The sequence below is a fragment of the Eschscholzia californica genome, unplaced genomic scaffold, assembly GCF_041429995.1.
Source record: "Eschscholzia californica isolate CP2 unplaced genomic scaffold, dmEscCali1.0.p SCAF_1, whole genome shotgun sequence".
Taxonomy (NCBI): domain Eukaryota; kingdom Viridiplantae; phylum Streptophyta; class Magnoliopsida; order Ranunculales; family Papaveraceae; genus Eschscholzia; species Eschscholzia californica.
In genome coordinates, this window is record NW_028238198.1 from 4,287,344 (window position 1) to 4,302,945 (window position 15,602).

General features: G+C 36.9%; 8 non-coding genes across 8 annotated transcripts; 7 read left to right on the top strand and 1 right to left on the bottom strand.

Moving 5' to 3' along the window:
• Window positions 1-4,129: 4,129 nt before the first annotated feature.
• Window positions 4,130-4,232, top strand: LOC147563404 (U6 spliceosomal RNA). Its single transcript, XR_015231522.1, has one exon. It is a non-coding gene; the product is annotated as a U6 spliceosomal RNA (small nuclear RNA).
• Window positions 4,233-5,289: 1,057 nt separating this feature from the next.
• Window positions 5,290-5,392, top strand: LOC147563405 (U6 spliceosomal RNA). The gene has a single exon (XR_015231527.1). It is a non-coding gene; the product is annotated as a U6 spliceosomal RNA (small nuclear RNA).
• Window positions 5,393-6,187: 795 nt separating this feature from the next.
• On the top strand, window positions 6,188-6,290 carry LOC147563406 (U6 spliceosomal RNA). Its single transcript, XR_015231529.1, has one exon. It is a non-coding gene; the product is annotated as a U6 spliceosomal RNA (small nuclear RNA).
• Window positions 6,291-7,624: 1,334 nt separating this feature from the next.
• Window positions 7,625-7,727, top strand: LOC147563407 (U6 spliceosomal RNA). The gene has a single exon (XR_015231523.1). It is a non-coding gene; the product is annotated as a U6 spliceosomal RNA (small nuclear RNA).
• A 1,017-nt stretch (window positions 7,728-8,744) lies between these two features.
• Window positions 8,745-8,847, top strand: LOC147563408 (U6 spliceosomal RNA). Its single transcript, XR_015231524.1, has one exon. It is a non-coding gene; the product is annotated as a U6 spliceosomal RNA (small nuclear RNA).
• A 1,494-nt stretch (window positions 8,848-10,341) lies between these two features.
• On the top strand, window positions 10,342-10,444 carry LOC147563409 (U6 spliceosomal RNA). The gene has a single exon (XR_015231525.1). It is a non-coding gene; the product is annotated as a U6 spliceosomal RNA (small nuclear RNA).
• Window positions 10,445-11,395: 951 nt separating this feature from the next.
• LOC147563410 (U6 spliceosomal RNA) lies at window positions 11,396-11,498 on the top strand. The gene has a single exon (XR_015231526.1). It is a non-coding gene; the product is annotated as a U6 spliceosomal RNA (small nuclear RNA).
• Window positions 11,499-12,566: 1,068 nt separating this feature from the next.
• LOC147563411 (U1 spliceosomal RNA) lies at window positions 12,567-12,726 on the bottom strand. The gene has a single exon (XR_015231690.1). It is a non-coding gene; the product is annotated as a U1 spliceosomal RNA (small nuclear RNA).
• Between the last annotated feature and the right edge of the window lie 2,876 nt (window positions 12,727-15,602).

The following is a 15,602-nucleotide window of genomic DNA, read 5'->3' on the forward strand; positions in this document are numbered from 1 at the left end:
GTAGTAACTCCATTAGACCCAAGTATTCATCTTATGAAGAATACTGGGAATGGAGTAAGACAATTAGAATACTCAAGGATTATAGGAAGCCTTATGTATTTAATGAATTGTACTAGACCAGACATAGCTCTTTCGGTTAGTAAACTAAGCAGATTTACTAGTAATCCAAGTAGTACTCACTGGGATGCCATAACAAGGTTGTTACGGTATTTACGGTATACAAAGGATTATGAACTCCATTATACCAAGTACCCAGAAGTACTTGAAGGATATTGTGATGCAGATTGGATATCCGATACCGATGATACAAGATCAACCAGTGGTTATGTATTTACACTGGGAGGGGCTGCCATATCTTGGAAATCTTCTAAGCAAACTTGTATTGCTAGATCAACGATGGATTCAGAATTCATTGCTTTGGATAAAGCTGCAGAAGAAGCCGAGTGGCTTAGACAGTTTTTAGAAGATATACCAATATGGCCTAAGCCTGTGCCTGCAATCAAGATTCATTGTGATAATCAAGCTGCGATTGCTCAGGCACATAGTAAAATGTATAATGGTAAGTCTCGACACATCCGTCGAAGACATAATACCGTGAAGCAATTACTCTCTGAAGGAGTTATTACAATAGATTATGTAAAATCTAAAGAAAACCTAGCTGATCCTTTCACTAAGGGACTGCCTAGAGATCTTGTAATTGCTTCATCAAGGGGAATGGGTTTACTGCCTAAAGTAAATGAGTAAAGGCATAATGAAACCCTACCTAGAAGACTGGAGATCCCACGATCTAGGTTCAAAGGGAAACTGAAGTTATATCCTGACTCGAACAAAACACTGGAAGAGAATTTTTTTTTTTCTCTTTCCCATTCCTAGGATGAAATCAGTGTTGTCTGCAATGCAGAGGTTAAGCTTACAGCTTTTAATGTGTCCGAAAAATTTAGAAATTTGTCTATAAGGAAGGTATAGCAGTGTACCTAAGTAGGAAACACCTATATGTGTGGGAATTGGTGTCGGTTCTATGAGAAGGTCGTATTAGGCTGACTTCTCTAATGCACACACGAAACTAGGAACGTTCATGACCGCAAAGAACACAACCGAGAACTTAGAACAAGTAAGGAATTAGCTGTGTGTTAATTATATTTGGCTTACAATTACCAGGACTCAGTTCAAGACTAACAGTTCACTGTTGTCCTTGTAAACCTGATAGTTATCACTAGGAAAGGTTCAAAGCTTTAAAGCCACCTTCATCCGATGCAACGACATTCCGCGTAAGAACCACTGTCTGTCAGCATTTTAGCATAGTAAGGTCAGTCAGTTTGCTGTGATTTCGAACATGTAATAATCATTCATGTGGGGGATTGTTGGAATCGGCACTTAGCTCAAAAGGAGCTGGACCGGTTTTTCCTTAATTTGAGGTACTTATATTCATCGGAATCTCGATCAAGACGTCTAGTTGGATTCGTCTCGTCGAGCTCTTGAATTTAGACTCAAATTTTGTCCAAATCCGATTCCGTATGAGTGAGTTATTACAAAATTCGTTTGGTATGGGTACCATTAACTCAAAACCGAGATTTTGAGTTAGTACCACATTTACGAAGGAGGAAACATTTTATTTCCTTATATAGAACCTTCCATATATTTATGGTATGTTCTTTAAAATAGAAAGGTGACTCACGTGGTTTGCACCACGCAAACCACGCACGCGCACGCGCGGCGTGGGCGAATGGGCGTTTAGGGCGCATTGGGCGCTTTTGAGGCGCCCGCACGCACTTTGCACTTTGCACTTACGCATCGTCGCGAGGAGCGATTGGAGCCTTGGATTTTACGATCATAGATATGATCTGACGGTCAGGATATTTGGCGCTCTTTAAGATAGATCCGTTAAGATCTGACGGTCAACATGGCACCCGAAAACCAACAGACAAATATGACTGTTGGGAAGCATCCATTCTTTTCTAAGGCACCTGTCTGAAGTGTCACCAATACTTCTATAAATACCAAACAAAATCCAGCAAACAAAACACGAAAGTTTTAGCATTCAAAGTTACAAGAGCATTTAGAGTTTAAGAAGTCAAGTCATCTGTCGTTCTTACTGCTTGTTCTAAGTTCGCACGCTTTCAGAAAAACGAAGTACTCTTAGTCGTCACACTGAAAGGTACAGCCGTTGTATCCTGGGAGACAAACACCTTACTGGTTTTAGTACTAATACCAGGGTGTTCACTGTCTTAAGGAAAGAGACAACTCGACTCGGCTTTCTCTCTCTAACTTTTTAGTTTATCATTGTTTTAAATTATATTAGTTTTTCTTTTCTTGTTTAATCTGTTAGAATACAGTAACACTTTTAGAATTAAAGTTATCTCTGAATTTATTTCAGAAAGACACTGTAAAGTGTATCCCTGTTTTTATTAAAACAGGAAGACCAGATTCTTGGTTTTTTCATAATACCAGTCAAACAACACTCTTTGCTATGATGTCCACTTCCCCGGAAGTGCCAAGTTTTGCCAAGAAGATATTGTGTGAGATCTCTGTAAATGTGTAGGGAAAAGGTAGATTCCATACACCTTTAAGTTTCCTTGTAAGTAATTCAATAGAAAATTGCCTGTAACTAATCACCTTGACTACGCATTGTTGTCTGTAATCGCATGTTTCAATTTCTTCCTCGTTGTTATGTGCAATTTTGAAAGCCGGTTCATTTGTGGATAGTTCTGCTAATTGAATCAAGAAGGGATCATCTGGTTCCATGGTTGGATCTGAAAGTGGTAGAGAGTTTAGAGAGAATCACATACATGAAAGGCCCTGAAGACCAAGAAAAAGGCCCTATAAGACCAAGGAAAGGGTGGCTACACTAACTGCTCCGCCTCAAGATAACCGTTTATGAACTTCCGGCCACTACAGAGCTTTTTTTCTAAACAGAAACAAAATTGTTGACTACTCCTGTTTTTGACAACTTTTGTCATGGTTGACGAAAAATCCAAGCATGAAGCATCATAAGCTAAGAGCCAAGTTCTTAGGACAAACTTCAGAAGTAGGAAACCTTCAACCTGAATCAATAACTTGTACCATTGTATGAAGAATTGAAGATATGGAGCAAGGCTAGCCTAGTATCTAGAAAGATTCCTTCCAAGCTTTTTATATTTACCTTCTCATAATAGTGGTACATTGAAAGTGTGCATGTGGCCATCCAACTCCAACCAATTAGTTACGAGCCTTTTGTTTGTTCATGTGAGGTTATTTTCGAATATTCTTTTTTTTGTTGCAAGTATTCTCGCATACTTGTGTTGTATTCTTTAAGCCAAACTGCCAAACGTATATTTATTCGATGACATATAACGATGGAACATGATATTCTTACCATGAATAAAATCATCATTGAGTTGTACTACATCCCAAGTATTCTTCTTCTTCTCCATTACTTTGTTTTCTTCTTCTTCTTCTTCTTTTTCAACTCATTCTTAGTTTGAATAAGAAGTATTAATGTAAAGGAATGGATCTTCGTCAGTTTCACATGCATGTAACATTAGGCCAGCGCTACTTAACAAGGTCGTGAGGGTTTTCGCCAAAGGTGACAATATTAATCATTTCACAAGAACATGGATGTAGTTCAAGTATTTACATTAACCTAGGAGTCTTTGAAAAAATCTCTCAAACTCTAACACAGGAAACTCAATGTCGATGTTAATTGCCCCAAATTGTGTCCTACATCAAGGGAAAAGTAGACTACCCTTAAAGTTATAGTGTTATACTTGTCACAACCGTCTCGTAGTAAACACAAGACTTTGTAACGAGCTAAAAAATATAATAACAATGAAAGAGGGAAAGGAGCTTTGTAAGATAAAAGGAGTTAGTGGGTCTCATTCGCACTGTAAAGATTAAATAATCTAGAATCTACCTACCAGTTCATCATATTTCAAGTTTTCAACATCACACATTGCAAACTGGAGAAACCCCCCACTAAATTCAATTTCCGATTGTCAATGGACTAATTGAGTTTAAACTAGACCTGGATATACTGACTTCAACTATGAAGCCCGAAGCTGTGAGGTACTTGGATCCTGGAAAGATTAGTCCCACGCTGGTAGAATTTGGGAAATAGTGTACGTTCTTATAGGACTGACCAACAAGATATATTGTCCCTTCGGGGACATCCGATAAAATTGGAACGATACAGAGAAGATTAGCATGGCCCCTGCGCAAGGATGACACGCACAAATCGAGAAATGGTCCAAATTTTTTTTCAAACCTCCCATCTTGGAAAAACTGTTTTTTATTACTCTACTCGCAAAAGGGAGTTTGAAATTTGAATCCAGAACGCCTCAAACCTCTAACCTTGAGATCAGAAATAAAATTCTTGACTATTCTAGTCGAGAGTCTTAAGCAACTTCTCTCAAGATTCGCAAAAATATCCATACAGAAAAAATCATAAGATCAATTCCTTAAATCTCAACGGTGAGAGATAATTTCTGAAGAAAAACTTGAGAAGTACCAAAACCAGGAAACCTTTAACCTAAGTCAACTTGTACGGAGGGATGGAGCTAGGCCAACTTGGAGATTCCTTGGTGCCTTTTTCGTTTACCATCTCAAGATCTTACTCCAACCAATTAGTAACGAGCTCCAACTCTTGTTGTGCTATTCTCACATGTTTGTGTCATATTTTTTGAGCCAAGGCCGGCCTACTTAATTAGGTTGTGAGGGTTTTCGCCCTATGTTATTCGTTTCATAAACACGACTACACGAGGGTGTAGTTCAATTATCACCGTTACCCCAGGGGTCAATGAAAAAATCTCTCAAACTAACCCACAAAAGCTAATGTAGATGTTAATGGTCCCAAGTCGTGTCCTACATCAAACGAAAAGTCGACTACCCTTCACATTATAGTGTTATACTTATCACAAGTCACAACCATCATGTAGTAAATACAAGACTTCCTAAGGAATGGAAAAAGATAGCTGTGGATGACACTATTAAAAATGGTTGTTTGCATAATAACTAAATCCAAATGTGGGTCTGATTGGCAACGTAAAGATTAAACAATCCAGAATCCACCTACCAGTTCATCATATTTCTGTCAACAAAAAAAAAACATCAGACATTGCAAACGGGAGAAAACCCGCCTAAATTCTATTTCCGATTGTCAATTGATTAATTGAGTTTAAACTAGACCTGGATATACTGACCTTAATTATGAAGCCCAAAGCTGTGAGGTAGTTGGATCCTGGAAAGATTAGTCCCACACTGTTAGCATTGGGGGAATAGAATTGATTCTTATAGGAGTGATCAAGAAGATAGTACGTCCCCTCGGGGACATCCGATAAAATTGGAACGATACAGAGAAGATTAGCATGGCCCCTGCGCAAGGATGACACGCACAAATCGAGAAATGGTCCAAGTTTTTTTTCAACCCTCCCAACTCTAATTGAGAGTCGACAAACTTGAGAAGTAGCAAAACTAGGAAACCTTTAACCTAAGTCAATAACTTGTATGGAGGGATGGAGCTAGGTCAGTTTGGAGACTCGCTCGTGTTCTTTTTGTTTACCATCCAAGATCTTAATCCAACCTGATCGGTGCAGTGTCGGCGTTCTACTTCATGAGGTTGAAAGGGTTTTCATTTTTTTAGAGGGGCCATAGTATTAAAAAAACTCTCAAACTCTAACCCACAAAAGCTAATGTCGACGTGAATTGTCTCAAGCTGTGTCCTACATCAAGGGAAAAGTCGACTGCACTTCAAGTTATATTGTTATACTTGTCATAACCATCACATAGTAAATACAAGACTTTGTAACCAAGGGAGAAAGATGATTACGGATGACATTATAAAAAACGGTTGGTTGCTTAATCAGTAAATCTGTACGTAAAGATTAATGACAATGACAGGCCAAAAGAAGCTTTGTAAGTTAAAAGGAGTTAGTATTGATCAATCAATTTATTATCTTCCCCAATTCTCAGAGTTCAAGAAGATGATTAGGTTTTGTGTGAGGATCTATCTGACTTGACTAGATCGATTTTTTAATCATCAAAAAGCTAATAGCTTTACGGCGTACATCTGATTGGGCTGAAACAGGGCTTGTATAAGGGGTTTAATTATGAGGTCTAAAACTGTGACGTATTGGATGCCGGTAAGATTGGTCCAACACTGGTAGCATTGGAGAAATAGAATGAATTGTTATACTAGTGATCAGGATAATGTAGTGTCCCTTCGGGAACATCTGATAAAATTGGAACGATACAGAGAAGATTAGCATGGCCCCTGCACAAGGATGACACGCACAAATCGAGAAATGGTCCAATTTTTTTTCCATTTTCGGTTCTTTCGATGGAATTTACAAAGCTTTCGAGTTTGAACCCGGTATGCATCAAACCTCTGACATTGAGATCAGAAACAAAATTGTTGACTACTCCAGTCGAAGGTTTTCGACAACTTTTGTCACAGTTGACGAAACATCCAAGCATGAAGCATCATAAGCTAAGAGCCGAGTTCTTAGGATAAACTTCAGAAGTAGGAAAACTAGGAAACCTTCAACCTGAGTCAATAACTTGTATGAAGCCATGGAGCAAGGCTAGCCTAAAGAGAATCCTTTGTAGCTTTTTATATTTACCTTCTCGGAATCTAACTCCACCATGATAGTGGTACAGTGAAAAGTGTGTGTGCGTGCATCCAACTCTAACCAATTAATAACGAGGGAAAAAGCTCTAATTCTCGTGAACTTAATTAGTTACGAGGCTTTCGTTTGTTCATGTGGTGTTATTCTCGCATTTTTCTTTCTTGCAAGTATTCTCGCATACTTGTGTTGTATTCTTTTTAAGCCAAACGTATATTTATTCGATAGCATATGACGATGGAACATGATATTCTTACCATGAATAAAATTATCATTGAGTTGTAGTACATCCTAAGTATTCTTCTTCACCATTACTTTGTTTTCCTTTTCAACTCATTCTTAGTTTGAATAGGAAGTAATCATGTAAGGGAAGGGATCTTCGTCAGTTTGGTATGCATTTAACATTAGCACAAGCGCTGCTTAACAAGGTCGTGAGGGTTTCTGCCAAAAGAGGGTGACAATAGTAACCGTTTCACAAGAACAGGGATGCAGTTCAAGTATTGACATTAACCTGGGAGTCAATGACAAATATTTTCAAACTCTAACCCGTGAAACTCAATTTCGATGTTAATTGTCCCAAATTGTGTTCTACATCGAGGGAAAAGTCGACTGCCCTTAAAGTTATAGTGTTATACTTGTCACAACCATCCGGTAGTAAACACACGATTTTGTAACGAGCTCAAAAAGATAAGTACGGAAAACGTCATAGAAAATGGTTTATTTTATAATCAGTAAATCTATATGTAAAGATTAATAACGATGAAAAGCTGAAAGAAGCTTTGTAAGTTAAAAGGAGTTGGTGGGTCTGATTGGCAATGTAATCACACATTGCAAACTGGAGAAAACCCCACTAAATTCAATTTCCGATTGTCAATGGACTAATTGAATTTAAACTAGACCTGGATATACTGACTTTAACTATGAAGCCCAAAGCTGTGAGGTAGTTGGATCCTGGAAAGATTAGTCCCACACTGTTAGAATTTGGAAAATAGGGTACATTCTTATAGGACTGACCAACAAGATATAGTGTCCCTTCGGGGACATCCGATAAAATTGGAACGATACAGAGAAGATTAGCATGGCCCCTGCGCAAGGATGACACGCACAAATCGAGAAATGGTCCAAATTTTTTTTTAAAACCTCTCTCACCTTCTCTCAAGATTAATGAAAATATTCATGGAGAAAGAATTGTAAGATCAGTTCATTAAATCTCAATGGTAAGAGATAATTTCTAAAGTCAAGCGAGAGAAGTAGCAAAACTAGGAAACCTTTAACCTAAGTCAATAACATGTGTGGAGGGGATGGAGCTAGGCCAACTTGGAGATTCCTTCGTGGCCTTTCCTGTTTACCTTGCCAAGATCTTACTCCAACCTGATAGTGGTGCAGTGCCGCCATCCTACTCCAACCAATTAGTAACGAACTCTAACTCTTATGGTGCTATTCTCACATGTTTGTGTCGTATTTTTTGAGCCAATGCCCTACTTAATCAGGTTGTGAGGGTTTTCGCCCTATGTTATTCGTTTGAGAAAAACGAGGGTGTAGTTCAATTATCACCATTAACCACGGGGTCAATGAAAAAATCTCTCAAACTAACCCACAAAAGCTAATGTCGACGTTGATTGTCCCAAGTCATGATGTCCTACGTCAAAGGAAAAGTCGACTACCCTTCACATTATAGTGTTATACTTGTCACAAGTCACAAACTTCACGTAGTAAATACAAGACTTTGTAACGAATGGAAAAAGATAGCTAGGGATGACACTATTAAAAATGGTTGTTTGCATAATAACAAAATCCAAATGTAATTATGTAAAGATTAATGACGAAGAAAAGATGAAAGAAGCTTTGTAAATTAAAAGGAGTTGGTGGGTCTGATTGCCAATGTAAAGATTAAATAATCCAGAATCTACCTACCAGTTCATCATATTTTAAGTTTTCAACAACAGACATTGCAAACCGGAGAAAACCCGCCTAAATTCTATTTTCGATACCAATGCACTGATTGAGTTTAAACGAGACCTCGATATACTGTCTTTAATTAGGAAGCCCAAAGCTGTGAGGTAGTTGGATCCTGGAAAAATTAGTCCCACACTGGTAGCATTGGGGGAATAGATAAAATTCTTATAGGAGTGCTCAAGAAGGTATAGTGTCCCTTCGGGGACATCCGATAAAATTGGAACGATACAGAGAAGATTAGCATGGCCCCTGCGCAAGGATGACACGCACAAATCGAGAAATGGTCCAAATTTTTTTCCAATCCTCTGATAGAGTATGAGCAGCCTGGAGATTCATATGCCTTCCTTCATTACCTTTCTACTATCCCAACAAGCACAAATGATAAATGTAGCTAATATCAGGATTGTGGTCATATATAATTTGTTATTTTTTTTGTTTGTTGAAAGTGTGGAACTTGATTCAATTTTATTTCGATGTGGTAGAGCTAATTTGGCCAGTAGACCTATTACTTGTGGAATTGGCAATGACACAATACCAGGTGTGAGTGAATCCAAACACAATACTAGGCGTGCGACTATCCAACTCAAACCAATTAAAATGAGGGTGAAATCCCTAAATAATATGACCTTAGTCATTTCATTAGTCGGTGCAGTACTTCTCTCAAACACTCTTATGGTGCAGTGTACTTCAAGCCGAAAATACTTTTTGTTAGATGACAGATAAAATGTAGCTTGCTATTCTTACCATAAACAAAATCTTCACAGAATTTCCATCTTCTTCTCCATTGGCTTGTTTTCTCTTTTCCTTGTTTTTTTTGTTGAAAGTGTAAACAGAAGTTCTGATAGACTATTGAGTTGGAAGTGTAAACAGAAGTTTTGTACTTGCTCGAAACGTATAAGTTAATCACAATGAAAGACTGAAAGAACTTTTGTTCGTTAAGAGGAGTTAGTGGGTCCTCAAAGACAAGTTTCAAATATACCTAAGCCAATAACTTGTACCAAAGGGAGCTTGGAGTTTTTTTCATGGCTTTTTTGTCTACCTTCCTACTCCAACCCAAAAAGGACAAACGATAAATGTAGCTAATCTATCAAGATTGAGGGCATGTATGATTATTTTCTTAAAACTTGATTCGGTTTTACTTGGATCTCGTATAGCTGATGTGGCCAGTGGCCCTATTGTTTGTGAAATTAGCTATGACACAATACTAGGTGTGCGAGCATCCAACTCAAACCAATTGGTAACGAGGGCAAACGCCCTAAATCATATGACCTTAGTCATTTTCATTGATGGATGGAGTACTTTTATCAGACGCCCTAAGGTGCAGCATTCTTTGTGCTAAAAATTCTTTTTGTTAGATGACCGAATAAATGTACACGCTATCCTTACCATAAACAAAACCATTACCAAATTTACATTCTATTCTTCTTCTACATTGGTTTGTTTCTTCTTCTTCCTCTACTTCTCCTTGTTTAACGCATTATTGGATAGACTTATGAGTTGGAAGTGTTAAAGAAGCTCGTACTCGCTCAAACATATAAGTTAATCACAAAAGACTTTTGTTAGTTAAACTGGGTCATATTAGCAATATGAAGGTTAAGTAATCTTGGATTTTACATATTAGTTCATCAATTTAACCATGATATACTACTCATTTTTTCATTATCAGAGTTTGCAAAAGGCAGAAAGCGCAAAGCTTTATAGGCAGTAAGTATCAGGAAAGAATAGTCCCACATTGGTATAACTTATTAAGTAATATTGCTTCTTATCTTCAATGCTAAGAAGTTGGATTGTCCCTTCGGGGACATCCGATAAAATTGGAACGATACAGAGAAGATTAGCATGGCCCCTGCGCAAGGATGACACGCACAAATCGAGAAATGGTCCAAATTTTTTTTTCCAATCCTCTGATGGAGTATGAGTAGCCTGGAGATTCATATGCCTTCCTTCATTACTTTTCTACTATCCCGACAAGCACAAATGATAAATGTAGCAAGATTGTGGGCATATATGATTTTTTTATTTTTTTTGTTTGTTGAAAGTGAATGATTATTTTCTCGGCACCCTTGGAACTTGATTCGATTTTATTTCGATGTGGTAGAGCTAATTTGCCCAGTGGACCTATTACTTGTGGAATTGGCAATGACACAATACTAGGTGTGCGAGAATTCAAACACAATACTAGGTGTGCGACTATCCAACTCAAACCAATTAAAATAATGAGGGCGAAATCCCTAAATAATATGACCTTAGTCATTTCATTAGTCGGTGCAGTACTCTCAAACACTCTTTAAGGTGCAGTGTACTTCGAGCTGAAAATACTTTTTGTTAGATGACAGATAAAATGTAGCTTGCTATTCTTACCATAAACAAAATCATCACAGAATTTCCATCTTCTTCTCCATTGGCTTGTTTTCTCTTCTCCTTGTTAACTCATTATTTGATAGACTATTGAGTTGGAAGTGTAAACAGAAGTTTTGTACTTGCTCGAAACGTATAAGTTAATCACAATGAAAGACTGAAAGAACTTTTGTTCGTTAAGAGGAGTTAGTGGGTCTGATTAGCAATGTGAAGGTTAAATAGTCCTCGATTTACGTATTAGTTCATCAATTTTGCCATGATATATATAACACTCATTTTTCATAGTCAGAGTTTCCAAACGGCAGACAACCAGCCTAAGTCACATTTGCCACTGCCTTTAAACTGGCCTTGCGCAAGTTGGGTTCAATTATAATATATGAAGCACAGTACTCTATAGGCAACAAGTATCGACAAATATTAGTCCCACACTGATAGAATTTATTAAGTAATATTGTTTCTTATATTGAATGGCAAGAAGATACATTGTCCCTTCGGGGACATCCGATAAAATTGGAACGATACAGAGAAGATTAGCATGGCCCCTGCGCAAGGATGACACGCACAAATCGAGAAATGGTCCAAATTTTTTTTGCATTTTCTATAAATAACCCTTGACACTTAAATTTTTTTATTTATTTTGAAGCAAATGTATTATTTGTCAAATTAGCAATTCTATAGTATTAGTTATGTGAGCGTTCAACTCGTGAGGCTTCCATTAATTCATGTGGTTTATTTCTTTTTTTCTCGAAGTATGTGGTTTATTTCATGACACAAACATATTTTTATTGGATGACGATTAATATGCGTTATTGTTCGATTTGGTTTTTCTCTTAGATTTCCTGGTGACTAAAACAATGGAATCTATATGACTTAACTTTCTCTGGAGTAGCCAACAATCTTTGGTTGGAGTGGTAAGAGATATAACCTTCCACCTTAGAGGTTAAGAGTTTGAGGCACACGCTCAACAATTCAAAAAAAAAATTCTTGAGAATACTACCGTTACAAAAATAAACAAAAGTTTCTCACCAACTTGCTTTTCTATGACTAAGATCCATACTCCATAGCTTTCCTTTTTCTTCCAAGATGTGGGACTACAGGGACCATAGGCAGCCTGTAACTACAGGGAAGTACAGTCCCATTACAATCTCCAAATGTTCCTACATGAGTTTTAGCAAAGTTAATGCTCAAGCCACAGACAATTTCAAAGCACAATACTACCACCTTCCAGTTAAGACCTCAATCCACAGACAATTTCAAAGCACAAACTACCCAAGGAATTTCACTACAATTCGCACTCGCAGTACCACCTAAAATAAAACGGTAGACGTAAAAGTGAGCCAAACATGTCAAACCAAACTAAGTTTGCATAACTGGTTTTCAATCAGAAACAAATTTATCATACAAAATAACCGAACTTATGTAAAATTATTATGCAGAATTTGTGCTTCCACATTATTTGTAGTTCCATGAACCAATTTTAAAATCTATTAGTAGGCATGCTTAGAGGCATATATTAGAGTATTAGACTGCAAAATCATTATCCAAAACTACTCTAAATGGTTATTATAGGAGAATGAACCTATTTGGTTGGGGAAGTGGAGAGAACACCTAATTAGCTAATTCTATACTATGCGGCTCATTTCAATTAGAAATTGGCAGGGGCCGCGCGAACGCGTACCCCCTCTAACACAAATTATGACATAGACTCCACCACTTGGGTAGATCTTAGGCGAGTGCCCCTCCAAAGTGCAATGGAAGTCACTAACCTAGGCCATGGTCCTTCTTGATCAACCATTGACCCCGTCCAGGTAAGTATGTTATCAACTCATCATCAACCTTCTCTTATACCACTCTGGTCTTCAGTCTTTCTTTTTCCTCGAAGATGTGGGACTATACTTGTGCATTGCTAACTCTTTTGTTTAGAAGTTTTGTCCCCCTCCAACCCTTTGGGGAGAGTACTCATTTTCAATTAGATACAATATTTTACCTGTTTTACTAAATAAACATTGTTATGGATTTGCCGATACAATATGACACTTTTAGCATAAAATAAACCCGTGTAAAGAAGTGATATAATGATCAAATAGCAAAAGAAATGTTATAGCATAGAAGAAATATGATAGAATAATGCCATATCATTCTTTTTTTTTATGAACAATGTCATATCATTCTAATTGTGTCGTTTCAGAACACTGGTTTATGTAATATCTATACTAATATATTTGATATTAGCTACTTGAAAAACTAATTAGGATAGTGATTTTAGACTTATTGAATTGAGTGGGTCTTGAGCCATCCACCGAATTTTGTAACGAAGTTAACCCGGGGACAATCGATTTAGGGCGTCTCAAAATAAATACAGTCAAACTAGATTTAGCACATTAAAAGGTGTTTTCTAGTTCATCCAAAATTACTAACTTGTCCAATTGTTGCGGAGAAGTTTTTGGATATCAAATGGACCTCCTCAGATGTAATTTTAATGTGGCCAATTTTCCCTCATTTGTCGTCAGGTTTGAATTCACTACTCTAGCTAATTGTTCGCCCTATCCAAATGCGACTTCTATGTTATATATGGTCGCGCTTGATGGCATATTGATTGAGCTAGATTCTTTGACGGCGTGACAATAATCCTTACGCGAAACGTTTTTAAAACTTACCAGTCATCAACTCTCAATGGTAGGGTTGGTTATATACTCGTAATCTATTCTTGTGTGTTATGGTTTGTCAGAAACTTGTGCAACGAATTGGTCACGACCCTCCGCATTAGTTATCTAATTTTGGTCAAAAACATAACACCAGCTATTACCATATAGTGACAAGTTCTAGTGGGTATCACCGACATTTATAAAGATGAATCTTTCGATTCTTCAATCTTTTCCTTTGCCCTACTTTACACCTTGGTCACATTATATACTAAAACTATACTTCTAATTTTCTTTATATAATGGATTCAATTAAATTCGAGATCAAATCGTAATGTGCAATTTGGATCTAATGGTTTTAGATTTTCACTTGATAAACCTAAACCTCCATACTTCCATACTTCCTTTTCAAGAATTATTTTGTTTTTTAACACTTGCTATGAGGACCATTCTTTAAAATCTAAAAGGCATTGGACTTATTGACAAGAATAATTTGTAACATTGGCAAGAAGAATTGGAACAAGAAATAAAGACAAGTGAGGACATATAATCACATGATCCAACAAGAAAGAACCTAACCAAGTTTTGTCCACCAAACTATATATAGTGTTCTTATCTCTTCCTTTTTCATTTCACGTGCATAAACCCTCGTCTCCCACCTCAACTCATTAAAAAGGGTTGCTTCAAAATTATTTAATAAGAAAGTTGAAAAGATCTTGATATAAAATTTGATTCATCACTATTAAGTTTCTCTTACAAAATTGTCAATTCGAACATTATTCTAATTAGTTGCATACTTGTTCAACTTCAATGAAAACGAAAGAAAGACATTAGACATAAAATCGAACATGGGGCGAGAAAATTGTTTCTTTAATAAGTTATAGAAAGTGCTTTTTATACTCTACAGTACTGAAATGAACTCTGATTGAGTTCAAGTTCTTCAATGTTGTAGGTGATATAAGATACTTTTATGTTTTATAATAAGTGGAGTTTGGGTGATTTGTAACTTATTACTTCTGATTGTTCTAAAATAACATATATTACTTAACATTTAACGGTTGCAAGCTCAAACTCCTACTTCACCATACGAGGCTGAGCTTATAAAATCAATGTTCTTTTCGAATTTTTATTGAAAGATGTACTTAATTTCTTAAGATCGTTAACTAGATTGCCTCAATCAAACAAGGAAAATATGTTTAAAAAATGGTTTTTTGACCATGGCAATTGAGATCCCTCTCAATAATTGATAATTGAGCTAAATTCATTAGACTAAGGTTGTGTTTGTTTTTTTAAGTGTGTCTGAATCTGAATTAGCTGAATCTGAATTAGCTGAACTGAAATTGGTTGAATCTGAATTATCTAAATTGTTTACAAGTCAGATGTTTGTTTTTCGAATCTGAATAATTAAGTCTGAAACAAAATTTTGACATTTATACCCTCGTGATATATATAACCCACAGAAACCCTAACCTCTAACTTTCTTATCCTCTTTCTTGCTCTCTCTTTCTACACGGCAGTTCCTGCCTCTCTTTCTCCTTCTCTCCCTCCCTCCCGTCTCCTCTCTCTCTCCAGACGAATGAGAAAGTGTAACCCTCGCCAAATCCTGCTAGGGTTTCGAGTAGATTCCAGATTGTATAGTTAACCATGATCAGGAAGATGTGAAGAAGATCTGGAACTTCAACTTGAGAGGATTAACGTCTATTATAATGAAGCTAGTTGTGGTAGAGATGTTCGTTGTGTCGTTCTTATGGATCTTGAAGGCGGTATTATGGATAGTCTTTGTTTTGTCATTTAAATCTTTAGATCTTTCGTCCTAAATACTTTGTTTTGGGTCAGAAAAATAACCCTTTCTTCTAGGGTTTATGTTCTTTTAGGGTTTTTCTTTGTGATTATCGTTCATCATTTATGTATGTAAATACTACATCTGACCTAATCTTGGTAACTTCCTGTTTTAATTGTTTTTTCTGTGTTGTTAGTGTGTTTTGTGATGAAAGTTTAGGGTTATGTGGTGGTGGTATATTTGTGATCAGAGGTGGTGGTGGTGGTGGTG